The sequence below is a fragment of the Manacus vitellinus genome, unplaced genomic scaffold (assembly GCF_001715985.3).
Source record: "Manacus vitellinus isolate BGI_N305 unplaced genomic scaffold, ASM171598v3 scaffold_21_pilon, whole genome shotgun sequence".
Lineage (NCBI taxonomy): Eukaryota > Metazoa > Chordata > Aves > Passeriformes > Pipridae > Manacus > Manacus vitellinus.
Window position 1 is genome coordinate 12147437 of NW_021939546.1, and position 14287 is coordinate 12161723.

Genomic DNA, 14287 nt, shown 5'->3' on the forward strand with positions numbered 1-14287 from the left:
CCGCGCCGGTGGGCCGGCCCCGCCCCACGGCAACAGGCGTGGCTAAGCGAGCGCCGATCCGCATCGACCCGCTCGGCGCTCTGCGCAGGGGGACGGGGAAGGGAAGAGGGAAAGTGAAAGGGGAAAAGGAAAAGGGGGAAAGGAAAAAGGGAAAGGAAGAGAAGGGGAAAAGGAAAGGAAAAGGGGAAAGGAAAGGGGGGAAAGGAAAGGAAAAGGGGGGAAAGGAAAAGGGGGGAAAGGAAAAGGGGGGAAAGGAAAAGGGGGGAAAGGAAAAGGGGGAAGGAGGAAAAGGGGGGAAAGGAAAAGGGGGAAGGAGGAAGGCATGGTGGCTCAGGTGCTGTCAGGGAATTCAGCACCATCTCCACACAAAGGTGTGAAGACGGACTTGGGCTGCAAAATGAAGCAAGCTGGACACTGGATCTGAAGGCAGACCCCCAGGAGACCCCCATGGCTGCAGTGATTCCTGGCAGCAGGAATTACAGCACTGGGTGTTGTGACAGGAACAGGCAGGTGACCCTTGGCACTGAGGAAAGAGGAGAGGGAGGTGCCATCCCTTCAAGTTGTATCTCAGTTTGGCACAATCGTAGGTTATTTTGCAAGCTTACCTGTTCTGACAGGTTTGACATTATATATTGTCTGTGACATTATGGCTGATGCAAAATCTCTGATGACAGGCCAGCACCGTTTTCTGCACTCATGGAACGAAAAGAAAATCCCTTTGGTACACTCTAAAGGGTATTTGTGGGGGTTTGGGGTGAAAAGCAAGCTCAGAGCAGCAGCTATTTCAGCGTAGATTTGTTTTGCATCGAAGAGAAGGGCAGGCTAGTCCTCAGGAAAGATCAAGGCTGTTGCTGTTCCGTGGATCTCAGCTGACATGATAAATGAGGACTGGCACTCACCAAGCAATTTAAAGGACAGACATTTTACAGGGTGCAAACCCACAGCATTTCGAAGACACACAGCTAAATTACCCTTCTGGCTACACAGGGAAAACCCAAAACAACTCCATGAAATAAGCCATGTCCTCTGACACGTGCAGTTAACCCTTCTGTTGTCAGACAGTGAAGGCATCCTCAAGATGAGATTCCCACGCACCTTGTGATACAAAGATGTGCTGCTCAAAGGCCTTGGAGCACATCCTCTGGAGCCTATGGATTGCTGGAGGCCTCAGCAGCTGACAGTGTTAATAGATCCTGGGAAATCTGGCAGATCTCCAGGCACTGTCTGTGGAGCACCTGGGGACAAGGCAGGGAGTGAAAGGCAGCCTTCAGTGCAGTCCAGCAGAGCAAACATATGCAAAGCCCTCCAGCTCTTGAAAGGACTTTGTTTTTCCTTCCTTTTTCCAAAGGAGAAAGGGAATGATGGATTTCCCCTTTATTGGTTGTTTCACTGGTAAACCTGGGGAATAAATTAAGTGCAAGAACTTACTTTGGTCACCCACAGTTGCACAGCTGACCTTCTTAAACATCAAGAAAGCCCCTTTGGCAGTATCCCCACCTCAGTAACATCCTGTTTTACTATTCAGTTTATTAAACATCTACATTAATACAGTTATACACCTTTAAAACATAAAATAGGGTGGATATAAGACAAAGCCAAATCCTTGTGTTTGTGGGACTTGAGGTGTAAGTGGGCATAGATCCCCTGCAGCCATTTTTACACCCCCTGAATATCTAGTACCTTAACTTTACTTTTTTTCCCCCCTTGTCTTTTTCAAGTCCAACCATTTGCCAGCATTTTATTCCTCAAGTGCTTTCAGAGCTCCATGATGAATGTTAGATGTTGCAATTACTGGCTCACTGGGCAGAGAGTGGTTCTATAGGAAGGTAATTGGCTATTTTTCCTGTCATGAATAATATTCACATTAATAGCCTCCCTCACCATGGCTTTGAGAGCAGTTCTGCTCTGTGCTTTTTTTTCCCTGCGATGGGAACAGACACATTTTCTGGCCCAGGCCGGGCTGAGTCAATAATGAGGGGAAGGGGAGGAAAAATTCCTGCTCTGCGTAGAGCAGCAGGAAAGATCTTAGTCATCTTACACCCAACACAGAACTGCTGAGGACTGTGTCCTGCCACAGCTTTTCCTCTCAAGTCCCAGGGGAAATTTGGGGTGATGCCAATGTCTGAGTGCAGCCAGCCCGCTCAAGACTCAACCACACTAAAAGCCTGGGGCAGGGTGGACATGCATGAGAGACACCTCCTCTCTTCCCAAAGAAATTTGCTAAGAGTTAGAGCAGAAAGAAATACATTTTTCTTTTTCCTGAAGGGAAGACCATAGGGCTTGCCCAAAGCTTCAGGAGCAGCCAGGGACTAGGTCAGCCCTTTACAGTGCTGTGGGTTCCAGAGCAGACGCCACTCAGTGTTCTCTTTTCCACTCTTCTCTCCAAACTAGCACCTTCAGGCAGAGGTTAAGTCCTCCCTCTCCCCCCTCTCTAATTACACAATTTACTCCTTTTCTACTGTAATCAGCTCCCATTTATACAGCCCTGAGAGATCGCAGGATAATCACTATGGGGAATAATCCTTTCATTTCCCTTGCTGTCTCTGCAGGATATTGAGTCCCTCCAATACAAGGAAGGAGAGGGGAGGATGCAAAACATCTTCCTCAGGGACTCTATAGGATTAGCTGAATAAAAACAGTCAAAAAATATTTTAAAATTATCAAACAGAGCCTGTCTTCCAGTCACTACCATGGTCTGAGCTCATGGCACTCCCTCGGTGACAACCACCACCACATCTCAGTGTCTCAGTGGAACCACAGCAGCTCTTCACTGACCTCCCTGAGCTGTGGGTTCTCCCTTCTTTTACACCCTCCTTGCCTCCTTTTTTTTTTTTTTTGAGGCTCCTTCCTTTTCTGTGGAGCAGAGACCCTCTCCAGTTCCCCATGAAAACTTTGAAGAAACGTGTTGGAGGAACTGAGGCCTCTTACCCTGCTCTTCACAGGCAGGAATAAGGACAGGTCCTAGGCAAGAGAACTTCTGACCTTCACAGCAGGCAGAAAACAGCATGAGGGAGAGATAATGCAAGAAAATATCTCCTAATGGAAGGACACCTCAGACCTTGTCTAACAGCTTCAGCCATTATGCAGTGAAAAGAGGAGGTGAACATCCGTAATTATGATCAAAAGGGCAGAGCTACAGTTTTAACAAACTCTGGCAGTGCCACCTGCATCTTCTCGAGTGAAGCTCTGAAGAGACCAGGACTGCAGGATGAAGATCCTGGTGCACCAGCGTAGTTTAACCATATTCAGCTGAGAAAGTAATTAAATATCCTTCCAGTTAATTCCTTTGCAAACCACGAGAGGGAAACTGAGTATGATCATAACAAGTTACTGTCAGCTGGAGTTGTGATCCCATTTCATCACCACCAGAGACAGCTCATCTGCCCTTCCAACAAAGCCACTTACTGAGAGAGGAAACATTAAGTGCTTTAAAAATATTAACTCCAGGGAGAAGAATCTTTTTCCTTTCTGGAGGTCAGACGCCATTCCACCCGCAGCCAGGCCGCGCGCTGGAAGGAGGCAGAAGTTCAGCAGCAAGGATCTCAACACTGCTGCTGCTGCTTTTGGCATGTTTGCATGATTATCACCCAAAAGAAAACTGAGTCATGAGCCCAGAGTGATGCGAGTCAGGCGGCTGAGACACATCCCACCCCCGGCCGTCTGGCTGCTGAGCTGCCACAGCGCTGGAGCACTTAGAGCTGTGCCCGGAGGTGAAGGGCTGTGGGGCTGACCCACATCCCACCCAGCCATCCCTGCAGGACCCTCTGGCACACCTTGAGCCCCCTGTAGCCTGAACCCCAGGTGAGCACGCCTGGACATGCACAACAGCTCTCGTGTCCCACAGCAGAGTGGCACAGCCGGGTAACCCCTGCCCGTGTTGGTCATGGAGCCCTCCGCCACCACGCATTACACACCACATTTCACAGTTTTCTTTTGATTCCTTTATGACTGCTGTCCCTTTGGCTCCAGTGGTACCTAATCCTTATTACTGTTAGAAGAGAGAAAAATAAATCTTTGCTAATCTTGTTTATTTACAAAAAAAAAAAAAAAGACTCACAAAATCCTATTTCCTTAAAGTAGCAAAGGTAGAAGAAACAGGGGAAAAAATCTGCACAGCCACTGCTCCAGTGAGCTCTGAGCCCCAGAAATGCTGCACACTCACTCTCTTCCTCATGAGTTTGGTGCATCCCTCTCCAAATACCTCCTCATCCCTGTGCTGGAAATCAAGCTGCCCTCGAGGGCAGAGACCTCCACACTGTGCTGAGCCACAGGCCATGGCCTGAAAGCCATGAGGTGGAGAAGAGACCTGTGGCAAAGGGACAGAAGGAGGATGCAAGAAGAGGGGTGGCCTCCAGGTAATGCAGTAACGTCCTCCAGAGACAAAGCCCTGGGCTTTCTCCTTCTACGGTGTTGCTGCATCCAGCACTAATCACAGTCTCTGTCACTAATTTGATATTAATCAGCTGATTCCTCCACAGGATCATGGTGCTGAATGAAGAGCACCTGTAAATGGAGGCTCACCCACCAACCTGAGTTTAGCATCACTCACCTACGAAGCAATTTCCCCCCATTGTGAGAAAAACCTGCAAAAGCAGCTTGAGTGCTTCAGGCATTTCCCACTCCTTGGGACTGCTCACTGCTTTCAGGAGCCAGCCCTTCATTCGAGAGGAAGGCTATCCCCCCACAGGGTATTTTCCCCTGCACCACCTTTGCATCTAATTTAATTTTTTTGCCAAAATGTTTTTAAACATGCATAAGTCTGACTCAGCAACCCAAAAGATTTCATTTGACGCAAAGCGAAATGTTCTATTTTGTTTATAAGCTAATTAGCCAGTCTTATCTCGTGTACCTTTATAAGCACATGCAAGCCAACAACACAACCTGCAAACATGAAAAAGCCTGGATTTAGGAAATGTCAGAGTCGAGCTATACTGGCACTTAAAAAAAACACTCCCTCATTTCTTAAGGCGAGGAAGGGAGGCTGAAATGCCTTCCCAAATTCAGCTTGATTTTGCAAATTATTTTAGCCCTGCTGAAGGTCCATTTTTTGCAAGACATTTACAATCAGTTGCAATTTTCCTTGCCAAGCTCAGACACAGAGCACTCAGAGAGCTGCAGAACAAATCCAAGGGCAGATCTCAGCCCTATGGACCATGATCCAGCTGGGTCCTCACCACTCACCCAGCACCACCACCAGGATCAGTGGTGCTGCCCGTGGGTACAAATACTCCTTTAATGCAAATCAAGTTGCAGGACCAGGACTGAAATAAACAGAATTGCAACCATCTTCCCATAAGAGCTATCTCCATTACATCACCTTCATGATCTACAGAAACACCCACCGTAGTCAGCCTGGGTGTGAAAGCTGAATGAATATATATGAATATGTAATACATACACACACACCCCACTTACTTTCTAAGCAGTTAATCTACCAAGCACCCTCCACCACATTTAAAAATATTTGCTTATCAGCTTGAATGACCAAGAAGGACTTTCCTGCAAAAGTGTTTTTCTCCAGGGCAGGAGTATTGACTTCCCTCCCTGCTGCCTGTGCCCTGCAGAGACCAAGTGCTGGCTCCCTTGGGAGAACAGTTTGGGCCAGGACCTTCCCACAATGGCACCAAGTTGCCCTGTATGGCTCCAGCAAGCTGTAGGGCCAGCCTGGGAACTCACAGCATGGACCATACAACCTTTAAATGCACCTGGCCCCACTGGGTGGGCAGACCATCATATTGCTCAGCTAATAAGGGATGTGTTACCTCTAACCATGTGTGACTGCTCTCCCTCACCCCTTTGTCTTTGCTTAGAGAAGTCCTTCCTCTGGCAGGAGGCAAAATATTATTCTCTCTGCTCCTGATTAAATCTCAATATATAAAAAAAAAATCTGGCTTCTATAAGTAATGGCTCAGGACAGAGAAAACATCATTTCATTGGGGCAATTAGAGCAGTCTAATTAAACCTAAGTCTTCTGATCAGGCTCTGCTGATTAAGTGGGTTACAGACACTCTGGATAATATTAACAAAATGAATCAGTTAATTACATGACAATCAATAAGAAGCAAAAAGTAGGACAAGCAATTTGCCTTTAAATGACCATCTAAATTCATGAACATGATACATGTTTGTAAGTGTTAAGAGAAGGGGCAGACATGACAGATCTCTTAGGCACTAAGATAATTTCTGATAGTTGCAATTCCTGAAAAGCAAAGAATTTACAGCATCTCCCTGAAAAAAAAAATTACTTTTTTATAATAGTTTGCAAAACAAACAGGGCACCAGTGAACACAGCTACTGGGGAAAAAAAAAAAAGACACCTTCAAACTTAGGGCTTTAATAAAAGTCTTAGTTTGGAGTTGTGACCTCAAATGGTCAGCACTGCTTTGAACAAGAGACATTGTGGTCTTGAATGATTATCTGACTTAGAGCTCCCATCCAAATTGAAAATCTTGGTGAAGTGGGATCTGGAAAATGACATTGTTAAAGAGGCAATTTTTTGCCCTGAAAAGCTCACAGCCTGAATGGAAAGACTTAAAAAAAAAAATAAAGGGGAAAAACTATCTTGTGAAAAATAAAGAACTATCTGTTGTTTTCTTTTTGCTGAGTTCAAAACAGGCAGACTGTGAGGGACTTACAGCATTTGTAATGAGTGCTTTTAATCGTTTGGGTTTTTCTAAAAGACAACAACAGAAAGCGTTATCAAGATGGCTATTGAGAACTTCTCCTCTCTGAAAGCAGGCTTTTCAGTCAAGCTACAAAGCAATAACATTTTCAGGAAAAAAATTCAGTGAGAATGTCATAAAAAATGAAATGTCTGACAAGCACAACAATCTTCCCAGCCTCGAAAAAAGGGATTGGGTATTTTATTTTTGACTTTCTGCTTTATGATTTCAGCTGGATGGATAATGCAGAATCAGGAAAGTGACTTTTCCTTCTTCCAGAGGTGGAGACCTGAGGACCAGGCAGATGAGTCTTAGTCCAAACCACACCTGCAATCACAGACTCATTTAGGTGAGGAGGGGCCCCTGGAGGTTTCTGGTCCAATCACCCGTTCCAACTTCCAAGGACCAACTTCAAAGATTGAATCAGTTTGCTCTTGGCTTTTTCTGGTTGAGCTTTGAAGGTCACTGAGGATGGACACTCCAGCACTTTCATCATGGTCACACTGATTCAAGTTTTCAGCCTTCCAGTTCAGTGCCCTGATGAAAAGATATCTTAGTGTCCCTCAGTGCCCTGGGATTGTCATGGAAGAAATCCCAGGAGGGCTGGGATACGCAGAGGCATCTATAGTCACAGGGGAAGTAGCCTTAAAAAGAAAGATGTGTGAGCCAGAGCTTTTTGAAGCCTTCAGGCTCTGTCCACATCCTTCAGCAGGGCTGGGAGTATTCAAGTCTGGATGCTCTCCCAACCAGCCTCATCCAAACCAGCCATGCTGTAGACACTGAGCCCCACCACAAGCCAGCCTTCAAGCTGGCTATCACAGCTTCCAAGGCTGTGGTACCTTGTTTGTCACCCTTGTTTGTTTTCTCCACCTGTGTGAGACTGTTTATGAGCCTCTGCAGCAATAAATCAAAAAGGAAGAAGCTCAGTGCCACAACCTGGACCCAGGCAAGGAATTGGCTTGCCATTCATGAGCAACCATTTGCTATCTTGCACAGGAAGTGGATCAAGCTACTGAGGGACTTTCAGCTCCAAAAAATGCCACTATAAAAAACCTGAAACTGCCAGGAAGTGGAGGAAAGCGGATTGCAGTGAAATGGGTTGGCTGTCCCAGCAGCAGGTTTTATTGACGCTAAGAGCTCCAGGCTCCTGGAATTGCTTTCCCAAAGTCTCTCCAGCTGGCTGCTGAGTTAGAGAGTCAAGGCAAATACCTTTCATCTTTTTTAAGCTTTATTTTTGAAGGAAGCAGAATTATGCTGCTGTTCTCTCTCTCTTTTTCTTTTTTTTTCCCCTAATAACTTTTAAATCCTTTGGCTGCTTGCGCCAAATTTTTCACAGGGAGAACAGACATGCAGTTCTGACAGGTCTGGAGAAAACAGGCAGCTGAGGAGAGGAGAGAGAAACTCTGCTAGTGCAAAATGCCTCTCATCAACAGCCACTCCAGAGCATGGAACATCTCATTTACTGAACAACGTGGAGTCCAACCAGAACTCGGCCCCCAGGAATAACTCCATGGGAAACGGGCTGTGCTTGGTTCAGCCCATCTGTCTCCCAGGCAAGTTGTCCTGCTTTACAGCAGGGTTTTGCAGTTTCCCCTGAGCAATGCTTTTGTGCAAGCAGCAATACAGAGGTGATTTCCAGCATGGAAGGGGGTTGTGCTCAGGGCTTCTTTAGTCCTAAGCTGCTGGAGCACCACATGTGCAGCTGTTAAAGAGTTCTGCTGCATCCTGGAGTGTTTCATCAGGCATAAGCCACAAGATGCAACACAGCATCCTTTCTCTCAACACAGCTGAACACCGTGCCAGGTTTTGGGTACCTGGTCTCAGTGTGTCAGGAGGTGAGAAGAATGACCAGCAGTATCAGAGCCCTTGAAAATAAGAAGGGCAGGAGGAGATTGAAAAGGCTGTGATTGTTTTAGTCTCAGAAAAGGCAAATACAAAAACAATCTGCAAATTTACAAGAAGTTCTTGTGAAGCAGGGAGTCTTCTCTGTGATGACAGCAAGTAGGAAAGGAAGTGGTAGGCTTCAGTTGCAGCTCAAGAGGATATGGGTTAGAAATTAAGGAAAACCTTATCTGGACAGGGATGGCATTCTACCTTTGCACTTTTCAAGAGCAAGCAATACACCCTTCAGCTGGGTTTATGCTTTGGGTGGAGGTGACCCCTAGACCTTCCTCCTGACTTAATTTCTAGTTTTCCATAAGAAAGCCATTGTCACTCGGGAGACCACAACCAACTTAATGCTCTGCCTGAAATAGATGGGCAGGATACAAACCTTAGAAGAAAGGATGCTGGTTTGTCAGCTTGCCTGGTGTGCTCAGTGCTGCACAAAGTCCAAGGACAACTCCTGCCCCATTGCTCTGAACAATAAGGATGCCACAAATTCCGGATTATCATTCATGCCTAAAAGTCCTGTCTGTATTCAGGAAAACCTTAGGGCTTTCCTCCACACCACAGCAAAACTACAGTGAATTAGCATTTTAGAAGCTCTGCTGAATCTGTATTTGGTAATAATAATGGGACTGTTACTGATTTAAACTCAGTCAAACCACCATCCCACTATATAGTGGAGAATTTCAGTCTGGATCTGGACTTTACCATTTCTATCCAGAACATTTGACTGTCTGTAGTAAATCAACCCTTGCACATTGATTTGCAAAACCTCATTCACACAGGAAGTACTTATAACATAAACCCAAAATCTCCCTGCTTGCCAGAGCAAAGAGGCCCACGCCCATGCCCGGAATATATGTGCAGTGTGTAGGGATGCTCATGCTGGACATTACTGATGCCTCTCTGAACATTAAGAAAAAGGCTTTTCCCCTTCAAAGGCAACCTACTAACTTGTTCTTCTTGGAGGGTCTCTTTTGAAGGCACAAGGACTCTAAAGCAGCTGATTGTGCCACATAGAGTCTCATCAGCAAACCTGGCTCGTCTGTGTGCAGGAAAGGAAAAAAAACACCTTGATCACTACTTCCCATTTACTTTAACCAATCCTGCCTTGATCTCACAAAACCCAGGGTGCTTGGAGTACAGAGGCACAAGTTCAAAGAGACAGCAAGAAGTTAATCTGAAAGCAAAAGGTGCTCTTCAGGCAGGTCGGAAGAAGTAATTAGAAAGCACAGCTATTCCAAAGGTTTAATAAATGACATTAAGGCAGCCATTATACACTCACTAAAGCACAAGGGTCCTCTACTCTTGTCAATCAAGGAAAAAAAGCCCACAAGACTGTAGACATAGGGACCAGACTGCAAAGGCAGGAGCTCTGGGGCTCCTCATCACCTTGTTCAAGGAGGTGAAGGCAGAGACTCTGCAGGTGAGGCAGGAAACAAGCAGCTTCAGGAGGCCCACATCTGTCAAAGCTTTTTTTTGTTTATTTTTACTTCTCCTACCCCCTCCACCATCAACATTTACTGTGTTCCATGAGCTCTGTGGAGCTCTATGAGCTTCCCCTTTCCATAGGCAATGTCCCGTTTTGGTGTTACACATCCAAAATACACTGACTTTTTAGTTCAGCATTTTAGTTATTACTTCATTTACCTTCAGAAACCGTAGCCTGTCCCACTCCAGTCCTGTGAGGCCAAGTGACAAATCAAAGGGCACTTACACTTTTGAATCTCCCAGCCCCAGGCAAATGTAGCCCTGGATTCAGGATCCTGTTGCTTCAAAACTGCAGATGCAGAAGATCTCCTTCTGCATAACTCTTCCATCTCTAGGTTCTTGTCTGCAAAACACAGCTCATAATTGTGCAGGTTTTGTCCACGTAGCTCTTAGGGGCTATCCAAGGACACAGCGCGTGAGGAGCCCCTCTGTCAGACAACACAAGACCTGCATGAGCTTAATTGCAGGCGAGGTTGGCAGTGAGAGATTGCATCTTTTATCGGCAAAATTGATTCACAAAAGCCACGAGGAGCATCTTTCTCTCTGCAGGCAACATCAATGCACACACATGGATCCAGAGCTAGTGTTTTTCCTGCAGCATTTCACCACCCCTTTCAAACCATCCCTCTCTATCCCTGTCCCACAGCAGTGTGACATTCAGACAACTGCTTCCCGACTCAGGCTTTTCACACCCCACAGCCAGGCCTGAATCCCACAAGGCAGCGATGCAGATCCAAACCCTCTCTTCTGCACCAGATGTGTGCCAGCTGAGCAGCACGAGCTGTGATCCCCTGCTCAGCTGCCTCTGGCTGAGGGAGCAGGCAGAGGTTGTGGCACCCAGCTGCTGCCGAGGGGCAGGCAGGGAAGGGGTGCCACTGGGCAGCACAGCACATCCCTTCTGCAGAGCAGCATCTTCTCCCTCTTTCTCCCCCTTTCTCCCCCAAGCCCGGGAGGCACCAGCCATGTTATAGAGTGTGATGCTGCTTCTGATGCTCGAGGGCTCAGAGAATCGCCTGGACACTGAGCAGGCTCCTGCTGGAGTTCGCGAGGTGCCCCTGTGAGTGTGCGATCCCTGATGCCACCCTCTGCTGTCAGCTCTGCTCATAGGCAGATCACTGTAAGCCTCCCAAGCTGCTGTGGAGCTGGGACTGCTGGCAACAGTAGGAGCCCTTTCCCGTGCTGTAAGCACTGATCCCTCCTAAAACCTGAAGCGATCGCATTAATCAGTTTGCTTCGAAGTAGGCCATGCGAAATGTGTTTGAGCCTGGCTGATAAAATGGGGGGAGGAAGAAGTGCAAGGAGATTAGAAAGGAATCGTGCTTAATTTGGGAACATCTCTGAAGATTTATTCCAAAGCATGAAAGCCATGGAGAACGCTCCCGCCTAGAGATTAAAGATGCTGTGACTCACATCTCTGAGGCCTGACAATAGCTTATTCAGGAGAGCTGCCTGTAGCCACGAGACAGAGGATACAGTTTTCCCAAAGCATTTCAATTTTCAAGAGGAAAAAAAACGACTAGACTTCATTAATTTAACCAAATAACATGAGGTGCCTTCATCCCCATCTCTCCTAAACTGGCTGTAGATCTCTGAGCTTTTGTTGGCCTGAGAAAAAGCCACACCCAGCAGTTGGGGTCAACTTCTGAATCGCCACCTTCTGGCATTGCCAATTGCATTTGACCTCCAAACAAAGCAGAGAGAAGCAGCCAGTGGAAGGCCCTTTCCAATAAGAGAGGAATGAAGCAACCATCACCCCTTGCTTGCTGTGCCCCTGCATGTCTCCTTCTTTCACAGAAGTGAATTCCAGGGGCTTCAGCTGTTTTATCATGTTCTGTCTGCTGCACATCCAACTGTGTGAGCATCACACGACCCTTGAGCAGGTGTCACCATTCTGTGATCGCATGGGTGGCCCACTGAGCACTGGGTGGGTGAGTGGATGGTGCCCTGATCTCAGTATCTCTTTCCCTGTGAGCTCACGATGGCCCCACTGTCCATGACAGCTCCAGGTGAGCCTCCAAAGGAAAGAAGGTGAGGGTGCAAGAGGGTGTGTGTAGGAATTGGTCCTGTGTTTTCTGCTTTACTTCTCTCATCAGGTGCAGAAGGGAAGGGGATGGTGAGTTTGGGAGAGATGGGATGGCAGGTATAGGGAACAGAGGGATTGCTGCCAACAGACTGCCTATGCTGGAAATCCCTTTGGGAGTGCTGGTGTGATCAAGCCTTGGGGATGAGCAGCAGGACACGTCCAGGACATCACAAAGAAGAAATCAGATTCAATGCTTGATTGATGTGGGCACAACTTTGACATAATTTCTCACAACAGTGTAAACACAGCCCTGTGTTTTTACTGACAAGGCCCTTTTCTCAGCTCACCCAGTGAGGCATTTGTGGCTGATGTTATTGACACTGAGGCTGAGGCTGACACGGGGTGCAGGATTTGGGGGGTGTCAGCTCTTGTCTAGGGAGCTCAGGCTGCTGCTGCAGAGAATGTTACCAGCCGTGTCCCTCCACAGGACCCTGTATGGGACAGCACACCAGCAGCCTGGGGACAGGGGGAGCAGAAGGCAGGAGAGCAGCCGTGGTGCTGTGCTGCCGACGCATGAGAGGTTCCCCTGCATCACTGTGCAACAGATCACCTTTGATACAACATTACAGATGGTCCTTTCTGAGTAGCTGCCACTGCTGCTCCTTGTTCTGTTCTCCAAGAGAGCTGGAGCAGAGGCAGGCCCAACCCCATAAGAGGCTCTGCAGAGTTTGTTTTGATCATCCTGCTGATGGGGAAGGACAGCCAGAGCCTGCTGCACCTAAAAAGGCTGTGTACCAGCTTTAGGCATCCAGGTAATTGTACTCATCTCCCATCCATCATCCCAGGAATGTCAGCGTCTGTTGCCAGAGCTAATGCCCTTTATACCATTTCTTTCATGGAACCAGCTTGAAATGGATTTTGAAACAGAAGCAAGAGGCTGTATCAGTTTTCCCCTTGAGGTGTGACAGTGTGTCTGCTTTCTGCCAGGTTATGTTATTTCTGTTCTCTGCTGCATGTGTGTGTGTTCCCCTGGCTCTGTTCACTGAGACAGGTAGAAAGGATCCCATCTTTCCAAAGTCAGGCTGATGGGGAGAGGAGATGACTGATAACATCATGTAGCAGAATGACAGCCCTCACACACACTTCACGCGGTGTCCGTCGCCTGCACTTTGTTTACCAGGGGAAGGGTTCGAGGAAAAGATCTGAGGCACATCCCTTCTCTACAGCTCAGTCAGCCCTTTCCAAATCAAGAAATCCATCTGCCAGGCTGTGGAAGAAAATTGAGTTTAAAGGCTAGTGCACAAGGTTGCCTCACCTTTGGCAAAAGGACCCCATCAAAAGGCATCCCCAGATTTCTAAGCAGTTCAAGGTCATAGGATTGTTTTTTGATGTCTTTTTTGAGATTCCTGCTTTAGAATTTGTCTCTCTAACTAGAAGCTGTAGCATTAAGAACATGCAAAGAAGTGACAGCCTTGCCCACAGGTGCCCCTGCTCTTCTGTTGCTGTGCAGCAAGATTACAATCTTCTGACTGGAGATGGAGTTGCAAAGGGAACCAAAAACCAGAAAGAGTGCAGTATTCTTTTTTTTCCACATTGCTTGAAGTTTAAATATTAACAAAGCAATCAAGATTTCCCCCATACTTAAGCAGAAATCTTTTAGCACGAGCACAGTGTCATTCAGCAAACACAGCTGCCAGATCTGGTGCAGTGGCAGTCTGAGACACTGGTGTAGACTTGCTGTGAAGACAGTCCTCTCAGCCCCAACCAGGATCCAGGTGGGGATCCTGGAGGAGCCTTCACAGGAGGCTGAAGATATATTTGTTCAACCTGCCTTTTAAACCCTCCACAGAATCAGTGTTTGAGGCTGACAGGTACCTCTGAAGGTCATCTGGCCTGGGTGGCTCAAGCAGGGCTGGTTGCCCAGGACCATGTCCAGTCAGCTTTTGAATATCTCCACAGGTGGAGACTCTGAAACCTCTTCGGTCAACCTGTTCCTGTGCTCAGTCACCACAGTGGTGGTACCTGGGGTAATTCCTCAGGTGCAGGGCTTTTCACTTGCTGAACACCACAGAGTTCCTGTCAGCCCATTCCTCCAGCACATCAACGTCCCTCTGGATGGCAGCATGACCTTCTGGTGTATAGCCACTCCTCCCACGTTTGTATCATCAGCAAACTTGCTGAGGGCACACTCTTGCCCCATCATCCAGGTCATTAATAAAGATGT